This window comes from Canis lupus, chromosome 6, assembly GCF_011100685.1.
Source record: "Canis lupus familiaris isolate Mischka breed German Shepherd chromosome 6, alternate assembly UU_Cfam_GSD_1.0, whole genome shotgun sequence".
NCBI classification, from domain to species: Eukaryota; Metazoa; Chordata; class Mammalia; order Carnivora; family Canidae; genus Canis; species Canis lupus.
In genome coordinates, this window is record NC_049227.1 from 4,266,361 (window position 1) to 4,285,113 (window position 18,753).

Genomic DNA, 18,753 nt, shown 5'->3' on the forward strand with positions numbered 1-18,753 from the left:
ATTCCTATAATAAGTTGCCTGAAAGCCCACCAGATGTTAAGGCATCTTTCCTCAGGTTTCTACTAATTGTGAAGAAAAATTAGTCGGTTGACAAGTGTGCAGGTGTATGAGCCAGGCAAGCTTAATGTCAGGGGTGGCACATTAGGGTGTAATTTCTCATGGAGATAGGAACACGGATGTGTGTATTTTCACTTTCAGATCAAAAGAACTGAACTGTGGGTTTTTCTAAAGACAAAAGCATTCTAAAATGGGACATTTGCCAACTAATGTTTTGTGGAAATAGGAAGAAAAAAAATCCGGAGGGAAGCTATGGAGGAATAGAATAGATGTCAGTTGTAAAAATGTGCCAAGTAAATCTAAGCCTTGCAAGGTAATACTCTCCCAGGCGCATGGCACTGAGTGACCAAATGATAAGGAATCCTAGACTAACACTGGGTTCAGGACAGGACAGAAGTTCAAAGTTGCCCAAAGTCAGATTAGGCAGGCATCTGGAGAGTTTGTTTACAATCAGATAGGAGAGAAATGATCAGGTGAAGTTAGCATGGATTAACCAAGAACATGTTGGGTAATTTCCCTTTACTAGCACTAGCTGTAGACCAGTGGGAAAAAGAAAGGATACACAAGTAGATGTAGGTTATTTTTAATTTCCCATTTGGGATTCAATTGTGGGTTCATGACAATCGCTATATTTTCAAAAATAAATGAATCATTATAGAAGTAAATATTATTAAAATCAGAAGAGGACTACTCTAGGGGAGCCTGGGTGGCTCAGTCAGTTAAGTGTCCAACTCTTGGTTTCGGCTTAGGTCATGATCTCAGGGTCATGAGATCAAGTCCCACGTCAGGCTCTGCACCCAGTGGGACATCTGCTTAAGATTCTCTGCCCCTCCCCCCGCTCCTGCTCCGTCTCTCTGTGAGATAAATACATAAACTTTTTTAAAAAAGAAGAGGACTCTATATTCACCATTAATAGTGTGCCATTAACAAAGGATTATAATTAATCCAATTTTGTGACTGTTCTAAAAATAAGTTACTAAAGATTATATGTAGGTACAGTGAGTTCAATGTTCAGACATAGGATCAGGGATCTTTGCATCTTGAAAAGTGTTCATGTAAACATCTGGGCATTCTGTTCACCCAACGTTTCTCCTGAGCCCACAGCGAAGAAAGGGTCCAACTTCTTTCTTCTGAATTGGGTTATGTTCAGTGGGAAAGTCAACCACACGAATCATCCCAGGAGGGTCCCATAGGCCAGGTTGATCTAGGCTGGGGTGTTTCACTTGCAGGAAGCAGCCATAATTCAAGGAACAAGTGAAAATCATGGCCTGAAAATAGAGCCAAAGGTCATATCAGAAGAGCATAGTGGGTCACTCTGAGACCCGGAGCGGAGGGAATCTGCAGAAGTCTGGAAGCAGAATGCAATAAACACTGAAGGGAAAGGTTCATAATGTGGGTGTTACAATGCTTGGGAGGGAGCAGGAGTCATGGGGTTGCTAGCAGTGCCAAATGCCAGGTGGATGGGCTCATTGAAAAGCACAAAACAGAGAAAAGAACCAGTGAAATTTCAGCTTGCATTAGTAGCAGTTGAAAGTCAGAAAAGACAGATACTAGGCCCTTTGCATCCTGCCCTTGTGAGAAACCACTTAGACTCTTGTGTTCAGCTTTGGACACCAAGTCTCAGAAGACATAAGGCCAAAAGTGGAGTTCCTGGGCTGGAATGAGCCATGTCCAAGTGACTGAGACACTCGCTAAGTTGTGGCTTGCAAACTGGCCAGTCCTGGCATAAGACAACTTGGGAAATTCCAGCAAGACAAGAGAGTCACAGGTAAATGTCACAGATTCAAAATTTTTTGGCCATGGCCATATTCAGAGGCTCAAGTTTGCAGGGTTTCAAGGGTATGATAGGAGCTGGTAGAGGTAGACTCACAGGGACCAGAGCTCAGGAGAAGGACTCTGGCCCCTAGAACAAGGTAGGGCATAAGGCCAGAAGCTAAAAAAAAAAAAAAAAAAAAAAAAAAAAAGCTAGCATTTTGATCAGAGAAAGCAGACAGCGACTGGAAATTTTGAGGCAGGAAGTGAGCTAAGGCAGGGAAGCAAACCCAGTCCATGAGGATAAGGAGGACTCTGGGTCTTAGAATCAGGCATGGAGTCTTAGTGGGTCCACAGCCCTCTGAACCACAGGTGCAAAAGCCTTTCTGGTTCCCCGAGTGGAGCTGTTTCCAAGCATAGTTAAGGATACTCAGAAATATTAATAATCCATGTGAGGCCAAAGTCGAAATTTGATTCTTGCTCTACAGGCTTCATTAGACTCTGCACCTCTCAATTTTATCTCTAATATTTACCCTTCCGAGGCTACCTGCCTCTGAATTTCTGGACTCTGCATTTCTCTTCATTCCTGGATGCAAACTGGCTACTTGTTTCCCAAGCTGCTTTATTTTTTTGGTATTTCTGGCCACTGGAAGCCACTGACAACCAATATACACATTTTGTCTTGCCATTTGTTTCTCTAGAGCTGCAAGATTTTAACCTGGATTGTAGGTTACAGTAGGCAACAATGGTAACCACCTGTTTCCTATGGTAAACATAACAGGGGTGCTTTCTTCCTGCCTAAAATAGTGGCTTCCTCCCTGCAGGCTTCCTAGATTCCAAGCTAATTCCATGTCTTGGAAGTTTGTGTGATAGCAGCATCGGGTTTTTAGGTATTAGTTTGTGTTCGTGTTTTTAGGTATTAGTTCAGTCAGAAGAGACTAGATGATGTTGCAGTAGCAAATGAATACAAAACTTCAGTGGAAATTTCTTTCCACAGCACAGGTTCACCCACTATGGGCTAAGACTTTGGCTCCCTAACCGCCCCCACCCTGGCTCATACTCAAGGAGGCTCCATCTCTGTGTCGCCAAATTTTCCAGTCACTAGAAAAGGAAGTTGGTAAACTGCATCCCAGCTCTTAAGAGTTTCTGTCTAGAAATGACATGTGAATGAAATGTAGTTCTGCCTACATTTCTTTGACAAAAACAAGCCACATGGCTAATTTACATTTTAAGGGAAATCCTACCACGTGACATGTCCAGAGGGCCAGAAATATTTGGTGAACAGCATTAATGAGCACCACCGTGATAGTAGCCGAGGTCTACCAGTTGTCTTTTTACAATACTCTATGTGTATTAACTAATTTAATTCTCACAACTCTCTGACCTAAGTACTCTAATAAATCTCCTTTTTTTTTTTTTTCATACAGGAGGCAGATGAGGTGCAGAAAGGTTAAAAAATTTGCCTAAGATCACACTGCTACTGAGTGAGAATTATACTTTTAACTCATGCTCTTAGCCCTTATAATCCACCGCCGCTTTAGGTGCTGCTGTTGATTTGAGGCCATATTTCCTATAATTCACCTGAGTACCAAAAAGTTAGCTCCTTCTGTCCTGCAAGTAGGAGGTCAATGACCCCACTCAGAGGCCCTGGGGGTGGAGGGTTGGCTGAAAGGAGGAAGGCAACTATTATCTGGGCTCCTGTGATCCAACGGGGGCATCTGTCCTGTTCAGCGGAGGGCTCCGTGCCCAACGGGGGCATCTGTCCTGTTCAGCGGAGGTCAGCCTCGAGATGTTTCTGAAGCTGTGGGACTGAGGGCAGGGGCTGGCCCTGCTGGCGGAGGTGAGGATGTCATTCATTTCACAGGCTCGCTGCAGTGGTTCCCAGCCGACCAGGTGATGCCAGCAATTCCCCGTGCAAACGTCAGTGCGAGGGGGCTCCTTGATTCGGCAAGACCTCCGCTGCCCGGCTTTGCCTGTGGTAATTGAGGCTCCATGGGAGCCTCTCTCCTCGTACTTCAAGGAAGGGAATTGATTTGTCAAACATATATCCACATTTCTCCAGCTGGGCAGATTCATTCTCTCTGCGAGCTGCACATCATACTTTCAAAGTCAAGCAATGAATCCTGCCACGGGTAATACCAAGAACTCCCTATTTCTTCTCTTTTTGACATCTCTGGAATGTCAAGATTTAAGTAAGCCACTTATTTATTTAACTGAAGTTTGGTTATAAAGACCATATATATCAGATAAGCCTAGAACCTCTGTTAGCGCTCAGGACCCCCAACATAAATAGACTTAAGTTTCTTTGTTAAGGGCCACAACCCAGTTCCAATCAAATCCCCGGAGCCTGCAGAGTGTATATTGTGCAGAATAACCCCCTCCCCACCACCGTTGATTCGTACATTGCATCCTGCCCTACAGAGAGCAACCCCTCAAATTCCACCTCATTGGACGCCAGGTGCCATGAATATGCCCACTTTTGAAAAAATATTTTAACAAAGAAAAATAGGTGGATAGAAGTCTGCACAGATCATAAGCGAACATCTTGAATTGTCACCATCTGAGTATACCTGTTAAATCAGCACCCAGCTCAAGAAATGGAATCACCAGCAGTCCAGAATCCCCCCAGAATTCTCCATCAAATATAATCACAATCTTGACTTTTAATAGAACTACACTGGTGTTGGAAGCTGGAACAATGTTGGCCCATGTCACATCTGTTTATTTTACCGTGATGTATTCTTCATGTGACAGTTTAGAAGGAGGGTTTGTTTTCCCTTCTTGGCCTATGAAACTGTCACAAGAAACACACTGGTGAGAGCGTTCAGACCACAGTGCCACTCTGGCCCCTGTGAAAGAGTAGAGGAGTGGAAGGAGGATGTACTTAACTTGGAGAGGCCTTGGACCACAGATAGATTGTCCACCAGCAGATACCTGCCCCATCAGGTAGGAACAGCTGGCTTTAGGATCTCTGACTGTGGACAGTGTGTCTTCAGAGCAAATGCTGCAGAGGAGCTCACAGTGTTGATGCAGGACTCCTCCCTCTGGGTTCTTGCAAAGCAGGATCTGAGCAATGCACTTCCATGACCACCCAAAGTGGCTTCTTCTCTGGGGTATGTGTTGACCTCTTTGTTTGTGGAGTAGTCCTTCTAAAGCTGAGTCTCATTGTCATGGCCATGGTCAGAGAGTGGAAAGTCAAAAGACCTTTGTTGAAGTTGGGTTTAGTTCCTTCATTCCCCAGCAGTGTGAATACACTTCCTGAGCCATGTTTACCCACCTGTAAAATAGGAGACATTGTTCTCACCTCACGAGGTTATTATTAGGATGACATGAGGTTATTTTCAGTAATGTACAGTCTGTAATGTGAAGTCAGTACTCCATAAAATTAGTCTTTTTATTTCTTGTCTTGAAGGAGTTTCTGTCCTCACCATGGTGCAGAGTGTAGACTCTTCCTTAGTAATTAAGTTTTCTCATGGGTGGAGCATGTTCTGTAATGCCAGGTCCTCACGCTTTGGTTCTTAGGCAGTAGGTTCATTACACTCAACTTGTGCCCAGGACCCTTGACTATCTGGAGAGCCCTACAGTCCCCTTCTCAGAAGACCATTCCTAAAGAATATAATAGGGGCTCCTGGGTGGCTCAGTCAAGCATCTAACTCCTGATTTCAGCTTGGGTCACGACATCAGGGTCCTGGGATAGAGCCCCTCCACAGGCTCTGAGCTCAGCATGGAGTCCGCTTGAAGATTGTCTCTCTCCCTCTCCCTCTGCCTTCCACCCCACCCCCGCTTACGCTTTTCTCTCTCTCTCTCTAAAAGAAATAAATAAAATCTTTTATAAAAAAAGAATAAAATAAAATAAATTGGATTAAAGAAGAAACCAGTTATGCTTAAACCATTTATCACAATATTACCAAAACAAATTTGTGACATAGTAACAGATCTGCTTCTTTATTGACATGTTAGGTAACAAGTTCTAGCTGCGGGACTAATCATGAGGCTAATTTGAAGTCACGATGCATATAATTGATATTTTGTGATAGTTGCACAAGTACGATGTGATATGGAAATATCTGTGATTTTGTGAGGGGTAACATCTCAGGTAATGCACATTCTGTTGCAGTTTGTCATCCGCATCTGTAATCGAAGGAAATGCTACATTTCAGTTAGTGGTAAGGGAAAATTAAAGATGTAATGTTTTTCTCCATCTGGATTTATGATTACAAACCCCAGGTAAAGACCTCCTGCCTGAGATGAATGGCACCTGCTCACTCACTTTTGGAGCACTTAATTCCCAGGAGTGGAGAAGCCCCCAGGTGTTCCCATTCAGACCCTGCCCTCCCCTGACAGGTGTTCCTTGGAGTACATACAAATATAAAGGAGTCTGCAGTGAGTTAACAAGGCAGCCTGATGCCCTTTCTTGTGGATGTGGGCACATTCAGTCATATTATTTTGTTCCTACAAGTTGATAGGAGCAAAGGAACCCTGTGCATGTCTGGGTAATTCAAATGCCCCAGAATCACTTTCCTATTTTTATTTATTTATTTATTTATTTATTTATTTATTTATTTATTTATTTATTTATTTATTTAAAGATTTACTTATTTATTTGAGAGAGAAACACCGAGCGGGGTGGGGGGGGGAGATGGAGAGAGAGAGAGAAAATCTCAAGCAGGCTCCCCACCCAGCGAGGAGCCCGACATGGGGCTCAATCTCACAACCTTGAGATCATGATCTGAGCAGAAATCAAGAGTCTGATGCTTAACCGACTGAACCACCCAGGTCTCTGCCATTTGTCTTCAAAATGGAGCATTCATATTTATTCAGTTTCTCCTTCCTTCTTCCCTCTATTTCATCAACAAAGGCAGCACTATGTGTTGCCTGCCATTCCAACTCAACTGAAAGCTCCAGATCAGGTCTGCCTTTGGAATCTACCCAGTAGTTCTAGTGTGAGTGCAGAGGTTTATTCACCCCAAAACATATCCCCCAACTTGCCTGTAAGATATCTGAGAATCCTATAATTGGGGAAAGCTTTCACCCCAATGTGAAATGCAGTAGTGTAGGCTGATCACATTGGCAAGTACCTAGTGGATTGTATCAAAGGCAGGGTGCTAGGTTCATCTCACATGTTTTATCACTGAATCTTACTCTGTGAAGAATCAATTTTTCTCATGTTTTGAAGAACAAACTGGAGTCAGAGAATTCAATAACACTCTTTAGAATTTTTTATTTTTAAGTAAATTCTACATCCAACATGACGCTTGAACCCAGAACCATTGGGTTGTGGGTCACAGGTTCCACTGAATGAGCCAGCCAGGCACCCCTGATAACACTCTTTTTTGCTTGAAATTTTTTTGTTTTATTTTTTTCCCTAACACTCTTTTTTCTTTTCTTTTCTTTTCTTTTTTCTTTTTTTTTTTTTTTTGAAAGATTTATTTATTTATTTGAGAGAGACAAAGAATGCCCACACGAGTCAGGGCAGAAGGAGAAGGAGAGGGCTCAGCCACTATCTTCAGAAAAACTAGTTCCTCTATGGGGCAGACACATGGCCCTTCCACACAGATGGTCTCACAACTGACCACCAGGATGGAATTTAACCCAAGGTTAAATTGTAGTCAAGATGTATTTATCTGGAAAAATAATTTTCAAAGTGTTAAAAACCTGATCCTCCTATGAATATAGAACCAACATGTGTCGAAGACTTGTCCACTCATTTAATGAGGGATCCAGTAAAATGGTAAAGCTGGCCAAAGTGCATCTTCAGGAGCTGGATATTTAGAGGCATTCCAAACGGAATGTGAGCAGAAGACTGCTGAGTCAGATACGAAAGTGCTTACTGTCCTATAGCGCAATTAAAACCCACGGCCTTGGAGGTCGTCTTTTCTAATGGATCAGAAACTAGGAGTTACATATAACTTACTAGTGGCTGGGATCTAATGTATAATACATAGCAAATCCAACCAGAACTACATTCCCCTAAATAATGGGTTGCCTGCTGAATAATGCCTCTGTATAATACTGAAAGGTCTTGCTCTTTCTTTGCTTGACTTCCAAGTTTTGGATATTTTTTCTTAGCATCCTTTGATATATATATGTGTATATATATATACACATATATATGTGATATATATATATATAATTTCATGTATATTTCATTTGAATATATATTTGAGAACCACGGTTCTCAACATTTAGTCAGCATCAGGACCACCCAGGGGCACATTGAAACACAGATGGCCCGTCTCCAGCACCTGAGTTTTTAATTTATTAGGTCTGGGTGAGACTTGGGAATTTTGCATTTCTTACAAGTTCCCAGGTGATACTGCAGCTGCTGCCAGTCTGGGGACATCTTTGCAAACCTAGTGAACCCTGGTGTAGTGCATTATTATTTAGTCCCTGAGATGTAGGGGAACCTCCCTACTTTACCCTCCCTGTGAGAAGCTTCCCAAATGCTCCCAGAACACTTGGAATCCCACTATAGCTCAGATCTGCCCAGATCCCAAGGAGCTGCAGGGATCTGCTGGGATCTGAAGGATCCTGCTAGCATGTCAAGCTCTGCTACATTTTGTGTTCTTGAACTCTTTCTTTTGAACACTCGGATGAAAAGCAATTATCCCCTCACTCTGCACTTTTTGTGTCCACTTATTCTCCCCTGTTTTGTTTCTGACATGTCCAGAAATCAGACTCTGACATCGCCCCCAGATACAGCAGTCACAGCCCTTGCAATCAGCTCCTGACAGGTGCATGTTTATTTGCTGTGTCCTTACACACTCAAGATACTGGGCTTGGCTCTGGAGTGGCATGAGAAAGAAAAGATGCTGCTGGGGCTCCTGGGTGGCTCAGTTAAACGTCTGCCTTCAGCTCAGGTCATGATCTCAGGGTCCTGGGATGCCGGGCTTCCTGCTAAGCGGAGAGTCTGCTTCTCCCTCTCCCTCTGCCTCTCCCTCCTGCTGGTGCTCACTCTCTCAAATAAAAAAATAAAATCTTTTAAAAAAGATGTTGCTAAGGGCTCCAATCTGCATTTCTTTGTCTCTTTCTCACTTATCAAATGTCTGCAGATAACTCAAAGAGCAACTGGAGGCATCTCAGTGATGTTTATGTGGCAGAGAGACAATCTGAGAGAATTTAGCTTGGACAGGGCTAAACTCAAAACCATGACCAAACCAAACTGGGCACCTAGCCTTGAGCAAGCCTGAGCTGGTCCTAATGTCCTTACTTTTAAAGGCTCACACATATTCATCTCCTTTATAATAGTAACAGTCTCATTTACTGAGTATGGACTCATTTACTGCTAAGGACTTCATGGGCCATATTTAAATGAATCTTCATAGGAATGCTATTATTGTGCACGTATGACAGGTGAAAAAAACCAAGATATTTCACGTAGCCACTAAAGAGGGACCTGGAGTACAGATTTTACCCTAGGTGATTCCAAAGTTCATGTTCTTAAATCAGTATTAGCAGACAGTGTAGACAATGACAAACTCTTTTATTTTCTTATTGAAAATGGCTGCTTATTTCCTTCCAGGTAAGAGATTGAGGCATAATTTTGTCGTGGGGGGGGGGCGGTGGGGGGTATGAGGAAGAGAGAGAGAGAGAGAGAGAGAGAGAGAGAGAAACAGACACACACACATACACAGAGGTGGGAGAGAGGGGTTGGTAGGAGGTAGGAGGAGGGGTTGATATTCATTTATTAAGCTTAATACAACCATATACAATGATGTGTGCCAAAGACGATGCTATATTATACTTTGCAGTCTTAAGTGTCTGTAGATGAGGATAAAAGTAATTACAATCCTAAGAATTGTTTTTGAAAAGTCCATGAAGTTCCAAAGTGGATCTAATTAAGAACAGAGAAAGTCATAGAAGGCAGAAAAAGGTAAATGGGTCTGTTTAAAGTGGGTTGGTGGGTGGAACAGTTCCTTGGGGCCGGCTTGCTGAGCTCGTCCTGCCTTCTGCCTTCGGGGAAGCCCACTGCCCCACCACCACCACCAAGAGCTGTCCCAGAGAGTGCTGCATTCATTTCCCAGTGTTGGGGAATCACTGCAAATCAAGTGGTAGAAAGCAATACCCACGTGTTAGCTTGCAGCATTTTAGGTTAAAAGTTGGGGTGGGCTCAGGTATGCTCTCTGTTTAGGGTCTCACAAGACTAAAACGAAGATGGTGGCCAGGCTAGGCTTTTACTCTGAGAGTCTGAAGAGGAATCTGCTTCTAGATGTCTTCAGATTGTTGGCAGAATTTAGTGGGGTCATTCTCACTCCGAGAGGCTGATCTCTGGTTTTTGCAGGTCGCCTCTTCATCTTCAAAGCCAACAAGAGCACACCGGATCCTTCTCTTGCTTCCACTTTTTCTGACTCCCACTTCTGCTACAAGCCAGGGGAAAAAAAGACTCCCCTTCCTAAGCACTCACCTGATTGGGTCAGGCCCAACCAGATAATCTACATATTTTAAGGTTAACTGAGTTGGGGCTTTAATCGCAGCGGCAAAACCCTTCCCAGCAGTCCTTGGACTAACGTTTGATTTTATAACCAAGGGTCAGGAATCTTGGGGAGTCAGCTCTAAAATTCTGCCTTTTGCAGCTACCTTCTTCATGCATGACAGCATCTTTCTTCTCACAGGAATTGTCACCTGACCCAAAGCCAGTTCGATTCATTTATTTCCTGAGACCCTTGAATGTACCCAACTCGGCCTTGGGATATTGGAGAAGGTTACTTTTAGAAGCAATGGGGGAGGCTTGGTACAGTTTTTAAGCAGGAGGATGACATGATCACATGCATGTTTTAAAAAGCAATGAAGAAAACAGAATGCGGGAGCTAAACGATGGAGGGGATTGGGAGCTCAGTAGAATCTAGATCATAACTTAAGATCGGAAAATGGAAGGAAGATGTGTCTGGGGGGAGGAGGAGTTCTCTGTGGGGTCATGGGGGCACATTTCCAGTGGGCAAGTGGCAGCATGAATCTGAAGCTAAGTGGAAAGGTGGAGGAATCTGGAGATCTTGCCTGGGGCTCCTGGGGGGCAGCTGAGCTGTTGGTGGGGAATGACCTTAATGGTAGAGGAAGGGGAGAGCAGAGACCTCCCAGGCTCCGAGGACACCCCGAAGTGAGCAGAGTGCAGGGAGCAAGGAAAGGATTGAGAAAGCAAGGGGAGAAGCGGAGAAGACACATCTCCCTTAGGTTTTCCTCAGGGCTGACCAAGCAGAACAGTCTGGTACCTCTTTTTCTCCTACAGACTCCTTGATGCTTTTTATTTAAAACTGTGGCAAAATACACATAACATAAAATTTATCATCTTAACTATTTTTAAGTGTACAGTTCAGTGGTGTTTAAATACATTTACTTATTTTATTTTTACATTTTATCATCACAACCATCACCGCCATCCATCCCTGGAATGCTTCATCCTAGAAAAATGAAACTTTGTCCCCATTAAACACGAACTCCCCACCCTGTTCCCCTTAGCCAATGGTAACCACCATTCTACTTCCTGTCTCTATGAATTTGTGGCAACTCTAGGTGTCTCACGGGAGTGGAATCATACACTATTTGTCTTTTCATGACTGGCTTACGTCACTTAACATAATGTCCTCAAGGCTCATCCATGTTGTAGCAGGTGTCAGGATTTCCTTCTTTCCGAAGGCTGGATCATATTCTATCGAACAGATAGACCATGTTTTGCTTATGTATTCAGTCGTCAGTGGACATCTGGGTTGTTTCCATCTTTTGAGTATTGTGAATGATGCTGCTCTGAATATGGGTGTTCAGACATCTCTTTGAGAACCTGCTTCCAATGCTTTGGGATATATACCCAGAAGTGGTATTTCTGGATTGTCTAGTAGTTCTCGTATTTAAAAAAATATTTTTGAGAAGCTACCACACTGTTTTCCACTGGGGTGACACCATTTTACATTCTCACCAACAGTGCACAAGGGTCCTGATTTCTCCACATCCTCACCAACCCTTGTTCTTTTCTGTTGTTGCTGTTTTAAAGTAGCTATCCTAAAGGGTGCAAGGTGGTGCATAGATGCTTTTTGGCTGAACCATTCTGTGTGATCAAGCTGTGGGAGTCATGATCCAGGGGGACAAGAATCCAGGAGGCATCTCGGGGCCCCCAGACTCCTGGGTGTTAATGAATGTGTTTGAACCCAGTGGAAAGGAAAGGGAGGCATTGGTTAATATTCGTGGAGTTCCTTGAATATGAGACTTATGTCAGCATCAGCTTGAAAACCCTGTATGCAGATTTACTCAAGGAACTTTCTTTTTCTTCTTATAGAAGGTTAACAGGCAGGATGGAAAGGGAATGAACCCATAATGCACAATTCAGCATAAACACATACACTGACTAGCTTGGCATATGGCGCATGGTTTCCTTTGCTGAATTTATTCCCACCAGAACAATTGCCACACCTGGAGAAAACCTACTTCTCACCAGACTCCAAAGTGAACAGTGAAAGCTCAGGAAAGGTTGGTGTTTTTGTTGTTTTTGAATAAGGTAACAAAGTGCTTGATAACTCGGGCTCCATGTGTTATCTATCTGCTTAACTTTTGTTCTGCATCTATAGCATTTCCAAAAATACATTTCCCAAATTACACACCTCCCCTGTCAGTAAACGGCTGTAAGATCAGCTAAAAGTCCAGGTGTGTGAGGCATCGCACCCATCCCAGCCACCATTTCTGATGGAGAGTGATGGCTCACTCCTCTGAGTAGTGTGAGGTAGGAATGGTTCAATAACACTTTCCAGTTCTTTTAAGAAGTACTTAAAAGAAAAGGCAGAAAGTGGGATAAAAAAAATCCCCTCGCTTTTTGTGCCCAAGATTGCGAATCCGAGACACCACCAAGGAGCCGACACCGACGCAAACACACGAGGGTTTCTTTACAAGCTGGAGCTTGGGTCCAAGTGTACCCGACACAGCGGAGCAGGGACTTGGACCCCGAGACTAAGAGGCGTAGCAGCTTTATTGGGGCCAGTGGCCCATGGGATACACAGAAAGTTGCACAGTCATGTCGGTCCACACGCAGGTGGCCGATTGAATTGCATCTTACCCTATAGTATCCCCTTGAGCTGGCCTATTACTTTGGTCAGAATCGGCGCACAGTTTTGGGGGCACAAAGCAGGGTTACATGGTTATGAGCCGATTTCCGATTAGGGTGTGCCCAGCGGCTCGCCTAGGGTGGGGCAGCGCCTTAAGCAATAAGCAGGTCATATGGGGGTCATAGGGGAGGTGGCAGGTGTAGCACAAAATGGAATCAGTCCTGCTCTGCTTGTCCAGGGGTAGGGGATTTTTGTTAACTTTCCTGGGTCCCACATCGCTCTGATGGTTAACTCTAGAAACCAGGGTGGCCCTCATCCAGAAATGCAATTGATAAGTTCATACAGTCATTCCTCCCGTCCCTCGTTCACTCAGAATGCCAGAGTAACCAGCGACACCATTCTGATTTGTCGGCTTTCCAGCTCCTGACACAGCCCGGGAGACCTGTGGAGAGACCACTGGAGGTGTCTCAGGGAGATGGTCTAAGAGGCACTGAGCTAACTGCTAATTTTCTGATGCTCTGCTCCAGTACAAGTGGGATCCCAGCAATCTGTACACTTGGCCTCTGTTCCTCTGGATGCATGCAGAGATGCCTGCAATTTAACACTAGGTTTTTGGCTTTCACTGGGGAACGAAATAAGAACTGGCCAGAACATTGCTGTACTTTTTTTGGTAAGGCAATGTTCCTCTCTATTCAAGACACCGTTATTTTTTGATTATATTATTTCAACAGGCTCCTCCTTGGTTACTGCACCATGATCCTTTGGCCCCTCTTCCACTGCCTGTTCTCCACATGCAACAATCCTTCTAATCATTCTAGAATGCATATTTCATCACGTCGAGCTCATGATGACAATGCTTCAGCAGTCCTCCCTTGGTTACAGGGTAGATTCGAGGCTCTGCTTCACATCCCTTGAAGTCCTCTGTGGCCTGCTTCTGGCCCACTGTGTCCCCTCACACTCTGGGCTCCAATAAGACCACAGTATGACCTGCACTTGCCCAGACATGCTCCGCCTTCTTCCCTCCACCGTTCCAGCCTGCTTTCCCCACTGCTTTGCCTGATTCTTATTCTGCTTCTAGGCTGGACTCGCCGTGGAGACGATCCCTACTGCCTCTTCCTCCTCATTCCCCGCCCCACCTGTCTAGACTACAAGCTACCCCTGTGCGGTCCTGTAACTCCCACCCATCTGTTTACCTTGGGTCATCAACTTGTGCCCTTCCCTCCAGGCTGCGAGTACGAGGCAGGCTGGTTAGCTCTGCATCCTGTGTCCCCAGTGTATTCAGTAGACTTGTAATAGATGCTGAACAAATTGAGCCTCAAATCCTCTTCTGTGCACAGAGGCCTGTGTATCCCACTGCTAGAGTCACCTAGAGATGAAGGTGGTGTTGTCCCTACTTGGCAGTCAGAGATCCCGGCACTCAGAATCACAACTGCACTGACTCCTGCCGCTGCCGCAGTCCCAGATGCCGTATGCTGGTCAACAGAAGCATGGGGATTGGGAGGTTTGGGGGTGGACCTTGGTTGCCACTGCTCCTATTTCCCTTTGGGGTTTTATCTTTCACTCCTGAAGGTGGGATCAATTTAGGAGTCCCTAGGGGCTCCTTCCTCCTGATTCAATGTCCCTCATCCCTGGTGAAGACAGGGTAGGTACCCAATATAAACTCAAATAAGTGGAAAATCTATCACACAAATTTGAATCTTTGACATGAACGAGGGGGAGAAGAAATGATCTGAGGTTATTCAGTTGAGCTGGCCCTTGACCTGATGCAGAGGAGAAAAGTGGAGAAATCAGGCACACCATTTAGAGTTTACCTGTCTATAACAGAAAACTCCCAAATAACTTGTGGGCTTGCATGAGATCAAAGTGTATTTACCTCTCATATAAAAGAATTCCCAGAATAAGCAGCCAGTGAATGATAAAGCCATATAAAGCGATGTCAGAGATCCTGGCTCCTCCTACTGCGTGTCCATAGGCTGTGAGTCTATCCTCACAAGCTAAGATCGCTGCTAGAGCACCAGTCCTCACATAAATGTTCCAGGCAACAAGAAAGAGGAAGTTGAAGGAAAGAGGAGGGCACGCCTCCTCTTTTAACAACTATTTCCTGGAAATTTCACACCACTTTAATTTATATCTTACAGGCCAGAACTTAATCGTGTCTGCGCATAAGCTGCAAGGGAGATTGTAGAATGTACTCTTTCAACAGGGTGATAACATTGCCGGCAGGAAGTCAGGATTATGTTGCGGAAGCAGAGAGTCATATACATTGGAAATTAACCGGTAGCCTCTCTGCACCATTTGCTGCTGTTACTGTTTTGAGAGGGGGATCAGGAGTGGGACGAGGGTTTCAAGATAAGGTGGAAGTATTGGAGCTTCTATACTTGGCCGATGACTGAGCTGGACTCTAACAGGAGCAGGGGCAGCATGTAAATAACAGGCTCTGTGCTGGAGCTTTGTGTATGCACAGTATTCACCCTACATCCCACTGACGGTCCTGTTGTCATCCCCGTTACCCAGTGATGGAGAGGAGCTTGATCACACAGTGCTAGAGCTGGGTTTGGAGCCAGGCCTGACTTGAAATCTCATGTCTCTTTCCCTTCCTTGCCTTCACACCCTGCCTGTGACCTCAGAGCAAAATCTCTGTGGTTTGTGTGATGTTCAGAGGGACTGGTTGCATGGACACCAGCAGACAAGGGTCCTAGGTAGGGAGGAGGCCCCTGGAGGGAGGAGCTCCTAGTCCTGATGTGGAGGACAGGCAATTTCATAATCATTCTTTTTTTTTTTTTAAGATTTTATTTATTTGAGAGAGACAGAGACAGAGACAGCAGTGGGGAGTGGGAAGAGCAGGCTCTTGACTGAGCAGGGAGTCCATCATGGGATGACCCTGGGATCATGACCTGAGCTGAAGGCAGATGCTTAACCTGCTGAGCCACCCAGAGGCTCCTCATGATCGCTTTCTCATGAGATATGTGACGTCCTCACATCATCTCAGGAATTATAATGAAACAGGAAGGAGCTTTTCTCTGAAACCCACTTTTGGACCCTCTGCTTTGCCTCTCACAATGATGACTGATATCCATGAACTTATCATGGTGCCTGGTTTGGAAATCTAAGGACTCAATGTTTGTTGAATGGGTAATGATTTAGTTATTTAACATTATCAGGAATCCAGGACTTTCCTTTGGACAGGAGTGAAGCTACTCCAAGGAGAAACTGCGTATGAAAAGTCATAGGAAAATAAATCAATATGTGTACATACACGCGCTCCCTGCTGAGAAGAAATAACCAGTTCAGTGATACTGGGTGAGATGAGTGTGTATGTGTGTGTGTGCGCGCGCGCACGCACGCGTGTGTGTAGAGGGGGATGTTGGGCAGAATGAAATAGAAATCTTGTGGGTAGAACTTACTGAGTTAATGCAGTTTAGAAATGTACTGACTCAAGCTGGTTGGAATTGATAGTAATAATTAAAGGGACCCAGCAGCTAAAAGCAAGGTCATGGCTTAGATTTGCCAAGCCAGGCAGAAATGCATTGAAAATCCATATGACAAGAAAGGCACGTGATAGGGATGAAATGATTCTGATATTGGCAGGTTTCCATTTCTCAGTCTAAGTTACCCAGCTGAGACATGTGGGCGCCACACAGTGACAGCTGACAAAATAAATGTATTGATGGAATGATCGGCCCGGTCCCTGCTGAGTGACAGAGGGATACCAGCAAGATTAGAGGTCTATGGCCAATTATCTGAATTGGTCATCATCCAAGCTAGTCATCATTTTCACCATTGAACCACACTTTCTTCTACTGCAGCTTTTTAAGAGTTCTTGGAGAACTGAACACAAATCTCCAAGTCCATTAGTTTTTACACTGTTAAGGAAATACCAGAAAATGTACGTTGAGAAGAGCATCCTGTAATATATAGGTGTCATGCACAAGGGGTGAGGTTCAGAGGGCTGAGCAGAAAGGATGTCCTGGTGAAATTTAAAGGAGGGGGGGACCTAGGGGTGTCTGAATCTTGGTTTTGGCTCAGGTCATAATCTCAGGGTCGTGAGCTCGAGCCCTGCATCAGGCTCCACACTCCACATGGAGTCTGCTTAAGACTCTCTCTCTCTCCCTCTCCTTCTGCTCCTCCCTCCCATGCTCGCTGTCTCTCCCTCTCTCTCAAATAAACCGAAGTAGGGAAAGCCGAATACGAGGCAGCCAGGAAACCAGATAGCTGTGGCTGTGGCTTCCTTTTCTGCTGGCACCAACGGACTGCCATTGACCTTGCCCATGACAAAGTGAGTGGGCATGAGTGGGATTCGAAGGCTGTAGCTGGACATTGAAGGGCTGGGGGAGGACAGATGGCAGATTGACCACAAGGGAAACTGGCAGGATCTTCCTTACAGCTGCAGCTCCCGGGCACTCGGTGGGATAGAGACCCGGCACAGCCCAGAGGCTGGGCGCAGAAGCAAATGCACAGCCATGTCTTGCCCGTGAACCTGCCAAGTCCCCTGCATCTGTGTGCATTTCATTCACTTGACGCTCAATTAACAGAAACACTGTATGACACGTGTCACAATTCTTAATAAAAACTCTGGAGCAAGAGCAACTTTTTTCCAAAATTCAGATACTCTCAGTAGTACCAATAAAGATTTATGCCACTTGGTGAGAGTTCATGAAGCTAATTATACGGAGGAGTTTAAACACATCATGTGGAGTCGGTGCTATAAAAATAGAGCCATCTCCTCCTATACCTGGCATCATTCATTCATTCAGTCAGTCATCAAATAACCATTGAATAAAATTCTCCTCAGCATGGACCTGTGGCCAATTCATTGGAGCTGGTTTGAAATTGAAATCTAAGCATGTTCTGGACTTAAGAAGCATATGCGAGCAGGAGATGACTTACAAGAGGAATTTGCCATACAATTTCTCCATGTTGGAAACTTCCCTTGGTGAAGTTAGTTGTCCTGTGTGCCTGCACAATACTTTACAGTTTACAAATGACTTTCCAGAATGCTCGCTTGGGTTCTATAGCTGCCCTGCTAGTCGGAAAGGCAAAAGTCATGACTTGCCATTTCACAGATGGAGAGAGAGTCCCTTGAAATGTTAAGTGATATGCCTTGCAAAAGGCACAAGAATTAAACTCCCAGTCCGGTGTTTACTCCATTCTGTCATATAGTCTGTTAGATAGGCTGCATCAATTCAGCACTTCACAGTTTGCATTTTCATATACCTTACCTTGCTTATCTGCACAGCAAACTTAGGGTATAGGTCCATCATCACCATTGAGAGCATCACCCTAAATAATTATCCCCATCTTATAATTGAGATATTTGAGGCTCTCGGAGGGAAGGATCTTCCTCCAAATGGAACCAGTATAAAGCAGCACACAGTGGATGGAATTAGCTGCAGATGCATTCTATTCCAAGAACCTTTGCAAACGTGTTGCTAAGGAGATTTAGGGACCACCAGACAATCCCATCAGACTGGCACATCAGTCAGTCTAATTGGGATGGCCAGAGTGTGCCCAGGATGAGTGTGCAAAGGAAAGCCAGTCTTCACTTGACCCATCATCCCTCGTTTGTCTAAGCAAAGACTCTAATAATAGACAGTGTTTGCATCCAGTGTAGAAAAGAAAAATCAGTGTGCAAGAACTCATCAGAACTGCTCTGTCTGTCCAGTAACAAGAATTCTGTTGGCTGGCTGACAAATTCCTTGTTACAGGGAAGTTAGGAAACCCAGGCTGCCAAACTGGGTGACTTTGGCCTTCAGATTATCCCAGTTTCTGATCAGTTCTAGGGTGCTCTACATGGCCCCAGGTGGAAGGATGGCTTCCCTTGGGCCTGAGCTCTAGGAGACAGAATTGGACGACTCCTAATTGGCAGGGAACTTGTGTGATGTCCCTCAAAAGACTAAGGGACCCTTGGCTTATCTGCTGA

The 18,753-nt window shown here is 44.7% G+C and overlaps 1 long non-coding RNA gene across 1 annotated transcript; it reads right to left on the reverse strand.

Annotated features, from left to right (window-relative positions):
* Positions 1 to 5,738: 5,738 nt before the first annotated feature.
* On the reverse strand, positions 5,739 to 18,222 carry LOC111096186. The gene is made up of 2 exons (XR_005360307.1): positions 18,053 to 18,222; positions 5,739 to 5,940 (listed from the first exon to the last, which is right to left on the reverse strand). It is a non-coding gene; the product is annotated as an uncharacterized LOC111096186 (long non-coding RNA).
* Between the last annotated feature and the right edge of the window lie 531 nt (positions 18,223 to 18,753).